The following is a 6407-nucleotide window of genomic DNA, read 5'->3' as shown; positions in this document are numbered from 1 at the left end:
TCGATCGCCGGAGCCCAGCAGGTCGAGGCTGCGGTGGCCAGGAGCGGCCACTGCACTCTAGTCTGGGCAACAGAGTGAGACTCCAACCCAAAAAAAAAAAAGAAGAAGAAAACAACAATAATAAAAAATAAAAAACAGCATAGAAGTTAACATTTGAAGACCACTTTAACTTTTTAAAGCTTTTTCACTTACTTCTCAGCTTAAGTATTATAATAAGTGTATTAACTTTCCATTCTTTAAATACAGACTCAGAAAAACATTCAAAGCCTTAGATTTGAATCTTAGTTCTGCTATGCACTTGCTGGGTGATCCTGTTCAAACTATTTACTCTCTCTGAGCTTCAGTAGAAAAGTAGATAAAACAGTATCTCTACAAGGAAAATAGAATCTATCATAACACATTGTTATGAGTATTAAATGAGATGACATATGTAAAGATTATGACACAGTAAATGCTTAATAATGAACAGTAATCTTCCTTATAGCCTCCTTAAATAATCTGTACAAAATTTCTCAGCAAACTGGTAAGCCTAGGGCTTAAACCAAGATCTCTTGGTTACTTAATCTATTTTCTTATTACCACATTGAGCTGGCGGGCTGCCACATACTGCTGGGCACATACATAAATTCTGACAAAAACTGATCACAATTTACTTGTTTGTTTTTGTATTATAAAGACGGGATCTCTCTATGTTACCCAGGCTGCCTGAAACTCCTGGACTCAAGCAATCTTTTCACCTGAGTCTCCCAAACTGCTGGGATTACAGGCGTGAGTCACCACACTATGTCACACTAATCACAGAATTTTTATCTATCAATTTTAGCTTTGCAAAAGAAAAGCTTATCTAAAACTGATCTGGGGGAGCTTGAAAAGATAAAATATAAATTACCCCAAACCACAGGACAGGCTGTACCATAGCACTTCTGTACAAACAGAAATTATGACAAGAAACTGAAAGCTCCCTTTGGGTTTATGAGGAACAACCAGAGAAAGAAACAAGAATGACTACGATTAAAGGAACTTAAGATGATTTTTTTTTTGGTAAGCCAAACCACTGGGCAGAAAAAAACTGCATCCCATTCCAAAAAAACTCTATCAAGCCTGAACATATCTTAAAAAAAAGAGGCCTGGTGTGCTAACAACAAAACTTTTCCTCTAATTCCTTTAAGAGTGAGATAAAGCCAGGCACGGTGACTCACGCCTATAATCCCAGCACTTTGGGAGGCCAAAGCAAGAGGATTGCCTGAGCCCAGAGATTCAAGAACAGCCTGGACAACTTGGCAAGACCTCATCTCTACAATAAGTCATAAAATAAGTCAGGTGTGTGTCACTACTTGGAAGGCTGAGGTGAAAGGATCAGCTGATCCCAGCAGGTCGAAGCTGCAGTGGGTGCCATGAGCAAGCCACTGCACTCCAGCCTGGGTGGTGTGATAGTGAGACTGACTCAAAAAAAAAAAAAAAAAAAGTGAGAGAAAGGCTGGATGCAATGGATCATGCCTATCAATCCAAAGCATTGGGAAGATTGCTTGAGACCAGAAGTTGCAGACCAATCTAAGCAACACAGGGGACCCCCTCTCTACAAAAAAAAAAAAAAAAAATTTTGCAACAAAACAAATATTTTTAAAAATTAGCTGGGCATGGTTGTATGCAACCGTAGTCCTAGCTATTCAGGAGGCTAAGGCAGGAGGATCATTTGAGCCCAGGAGTTCGAGGTTGCAGTAAGTCCAACTTGGGAAAAAAGCAAGACTTTGTTTCTAAAAAAAAAAAAATAATTAATTAATTAAAACTTTTTTTGAAAACGAATGAGGCCAGCCCAGTAGCTCATGCCTATAATCTCAGCACTTTGGGAGGCCAAGGCGAGAGGATTGCCTGAGTCCACGGGTTCAAGACCAGCCTGGGCAAGCTGGCCAGACCTCATCTCTACAATAAATCAAAAAATAAGCTGGGTGTGTTAGCATGTGCCTGTAGTTCCAGCTACTTGGAAGGCTGAGGTGGAAGGATGTAGTGGCTGAGAGTATGCCACTGCCCTCCAGCCTGGGTGACAGAGTGAGACTCCAACTCAAAAAAAAAAAAAAAGTAAGATAAATAGAAAGAAGAAGATAAATCATCAACATAAAGAGTCTACATTCAAGAAGATATTTGAGTGCCATAAATGTTTGGATTCAGTATTAATAAGCAGCATAAAACAACATGATCAAAAGAATAAAAGTTTTATAAGTTTCCTGATATTGAAAGTATTGTGAAAATTATACAGTAGAAAAATGTAAGCAGGGCATGGTGATATGCACCTGTAGTCCCAACTACTCTGGAGGATTGCTGGAGTCCAGGAACTTGAGTCCAGCCGGGGCAACAGAGGGAAACCCCTGTCTCCTACTTAAAAAGATAAAAAAAGGAAATACTCTGTGAATAAACATCACCAATTGTTTTCAAATGATATACATAAGTAATCTTTTACAAGTAATAGACACAACTCTGTTCCAGGCCAAGTTCTAGAAGACATTCAAAAGAAGTGCAAATCTTTAATAATTTCCAAAAACTTTCTTACTAAAAGGGAGTAATTCAGTCACATCCTGAACATGTACATTCCCGAAAGGAAATGCACGAGGAGAGCCCAATCTGACAAAGGCAGAACAACATAAGATTCACACAAGAAAGTTAAAAGCAAAGTGAACTTCCATCACAAAGCATGGGGGAAGCTGATCAGAAGCTCTATCCCTGTAACCTCCCACCGTCACCACCAAATTTCTTGTCTGCCTTAATTTAACTTAAGCCTCTGCCAACTATTTCCCACAGAAGCATAACAAAATGTTCCTGAGATTTCTTTGTGACACTCATAGCAATCTCCATTTATTATTTAGCATTCATCAGGAGTCACTGATACTACTCATAATTCTAAATCGTGTTCACGACTTATCAATTCCCAGTGGACAATGTCATTTCCTTCTCTAAATCCATTCCTCTGAAATACATTCTCTTCTACCATAAAAACTTTTTCAGATAACACATATTCTTAGCTTAAGTTCCCAAGCTAGATCCTCCATAAGGATAGTCTGGTGGCTCTTTACTAATCCCTTTCTGGGAGCAGGGAGGTCCTGGTAACTAGGAAATTGCTCATGATGAAGGGCCCTTCATTTAACTCCTGCTGACCTCACACAAAAAATTAAAGGAACAGGCATCTTTTCAAAACTCAGATGAGAATACTAGAATTGTGCAAGAATACAGACCTGTACAGTTTCCGTCCAAAGACTAGAAGCTTAATGGGTACTCCCTTAAAGGCATTCTCCTACTGGTTATACACACTATTGAAGCAAGACTGATATATATATACATTTTTTAGATATAAAATACATATATATACATTTCTTTTTCAAAAAAGAAATGACACTAACTAGGATTGTGACCCTGAATTTGATGAAAATAAAATGAATAAGAACATTTAGTCCCCAAAGTTTCCAAGCTGGGAAAGAAAAGGAAAACATAATGGAGTCCCCAAAACATTAACCTTCAATGTAATTCTCAATATTTGAATTACTTCTACACACATACTTTTAACTGTAGTATAAGCAGTGAGCAAACCACTAATCAAACATAACAAAACTGTTCCCAAAGAGACTCCTTGGGTTCCCTTTGGATACTCCCTAGAAAGCAGGCCCTCACAGAACAAGAGTTTGCCTTCAAAATCTTGACCATTCTCCGTCGGACACTAACCACAAACACCACAGTTGAAAGATTTCCAGAGAAGCGCTTAGAAGTGGGAGAAATCAGGATCCACCAGGAAACAAAGTAGACAAGAAAACTATAAAGTCGAGCTCGGTGGCTCAGCCTGTAATCCCGCGCCTTGGGAGGCTGAGGTGAGTGGACTGCCTGAGCCCACGGGTTCGAGACCCGCCTGGGCAGCAAGACCTCATCTCTACAATAAGCCAAAAAAATTAGCCGGGCGTGGTAGCGCATGCCTGTAATTCCAGCTACTCGGAAGACTGAGGCGGAAGGATCGCCGGAGCCCAGCTGGTGGAGGCTGCGGTGGCCGGGAGCGGCCACTGCACTCCAGTCTGGGCGACAGAGTGAGACTCCAACTTAAAAAAAAATAATAATAATAAAAAAGAAAAAGAATCTAGTCCAACTTCTTCATTAAAAAAAAAAAGGAAACAAAAAGACAGAAAAGAAACTGTCACTGTTACTCTTGCTAAAATGATACAGACTTTGAAAAGCAAAACAACCGAAAGATCACATGGTCCCTTTACTTCCGAGGCCTCTAGTGACAAAATCTCTATTCTTAGGAAAAAGGGATCACGGACAATCAAACGTCAAATCACTGTGAGCATAAAGTGATTGACAAAACTGGGGGAGGGGGTGAAGGGGTAAAGGACAGAAAGTGATTTGTGATGCGTTTAATGATCCGTCGGAGGGGGGAAAAGGCACGTCCCAGACCTCAGTCTCAGTTTCCCCAACCAAAGAAGGCGAGAACGTGACCCTTCTGGGAGTCAAGGGAGCTAGAGGGCCTTGTTCCACACGACTCCACCGACTCCAAAGTCCCTTCAAAGGCCGGACTGAGCGGGGGTCTCCAGTGCCACTGAGTCGTGACACCTGAAGCCTCGGGAGGGGAAAAACGAAGGGAGAAGGGTCAAAGCGCGTAAAGCTCTACCCATGCCCGAAAAGCCATTTTCCCCACACACAGGGGGTGCCGACACCCGCCCCAGACTCACCACCTCTTCCCTCCCGACCCACACCAGGCAGCCTAGCATCTCTCCCCCCTTCCGGCAACCCTCGCTGCCGCGCCGCCCCTCCGGCCGCGCCCCTGAACGCCGCCCGGCAGGCGCCCCTCCAGCCGGGTCTCGGCCGCCGGCCCGCCTGCCCAACGGCCGGCGCCAAGGTCTCCCCAACCCCGCGGCGGAAGGATGCCGGGCCGGGCCTCCCAGGCTCCTCCCGGGCCTACCTGCGAGGCTAGGCGGGCGCGGGCTCGGTATGCAGCCCAGCGGGCGGGCTGAGCCACGGAGAGACGGAAGAGGCAGGGAGGAAGCGAGGGGTCGGCTCTACCGACCGGCGGGGGAGAGCGGCCTGAGCGCCGGGCCTCGCGGACAACTCAACCGTCGACCCGGCGCCGCCGCCGCCGCCGTCGCCGCCGCCGCCGCGCCGCTGCTCAGGAGACATCAAGCGAGAAGACGGCGCAAAAGATCACCGAATACACGAACGCCCCAGGCATCAAAGGAGGAGCGCCGAAGCAATCGGTCAGCCAACTGCTGCCGAGCGCCGAAACACTGCTCAGATCCGATTCAAGGTCCGGCTCCGGTCCAAGGCGTAAATAAACAAACCCAGATCACCATGGAATAAAGTAGCCTGTGCTTCTGCCATTTTCTCTGTTGGTTGCCGGCTGTTTGAGTTGTTGAGAGAACTGCAGTTTTTCGTGAGCGTGTTGAAGCTCAAATCATAGCGAGTAACGCTTGCCTAACTATAGTTTTACTTGAATGGACTCCTAACAGTTTATCCTAACTGAGCAAATTACTTTCCTCATTTGACCCTTAGTTGCCTCCCAAAACAGTGAAGTGAGTGAAAAATTATAAAGACAGAACCCAGCTGAGGAACAAAGTGAGCAATCCCTATAAAGATACGAATTCAGTCCCTACAAGCATAAGCAGGAGAAGCTAGGAAAACTCAGGGTTAGGAGCCTGACAATAAAGCAGGACAAAAAAAAAAAATAAGGAATACTTTTATTGTCTTCCAAAAAGCCTAGAACCACAGGTGTGCTTCTTACATAATCAAAAGTCTCTTGGGGCTCAGAACTTGATAAGGTGTGTTGACATGCTCCTCATCACAACAATGGCTTCTTTCTAACATCTCTTAGGAGACAAATGAATACACTCACACAAATATGGATTAACATGTACCTCCTAGGTGTAATGCAATCAATCACATAGATCACTACAAGTGTGGATTACTACGTGTGAGTAATTCCAGTCTACTGCATCCTAAGGAGGGAAGAAATATGGAGAGGAATAGTGAAAAAACCTCACCCTTCAAAGAATTTATAATCTAAAGTCAAAGAGCACAACCTTACAGTATTAGCCTTATTGATACTTTTGTTCGGCAACTGCAGCAACTCACAGGGAACAGGAATGAATGCACTTAGAACAGGCACTTAGAACAGGCACGGGAGACTGAAAGGAGAATCGAAGATGTTTATTCCGGAAGTCTCAAGTGGAGTAGCCTCCCAAAGTCTGAGCCCCGACGCCTCAATTTCAAGCTGCTTTTATAGAACTTTTTGGTTACAATATACATGGGTTTCTCATTGGTGGGTTTACAATTTTAAATTTAGGACCAGGACCAGTTACTTCTACTTCTACAACAAGCATTGAAACAGACTTTTTTTTTTTTTTTTTTTGAGTTGGAGTCTCTGTCGCCCTGACTGGAGT

General features: G+C 43.8%; 1 protein-coding gene across 1 annotated transcript in view; it reads right to left on the bottom strand.

The window, feature by feature from the left end:
• Positions 1–5108, bottom strand: part of AMBRA1 (autophagy and beclin 1 regulator 1) — a 203444-nt gene extending 198336 nt beyond the window's left edge. The window contains exon 1 of the mRNA XM_021716181.1: positions 4934–5108. The gene's annotated coding sequence lies outside the window, so the exon portion shown is untranslated. The remainder of the gene's footprint in view (positions 1–4933) is intronic.
• Between the last annotated feature and the right edge of the window lie 1299 nt (positions 5109–6407).

Source organism: Carlito syrichta, unplaced genomic scaffold (genome assembly GCF_000164805.1).
Source record: "Carlito syrichta isolate Samal-C Ts95f unplaced genomic scaffold, Tarsius_syrichta-2.0.1 Scaffold308253, whole genome shotgun sequence".
Taxonomy (NCBI): Eukaryota; Metazoa; Chordata; class Mammalia; order Primates; family Tarsiidae; genus Carlito; species Carlito syrichta.
Note: the sequence above shows the minus strand (reverse complement) of the source record. Positions and strands in the feature narration are given on the sequence as shown.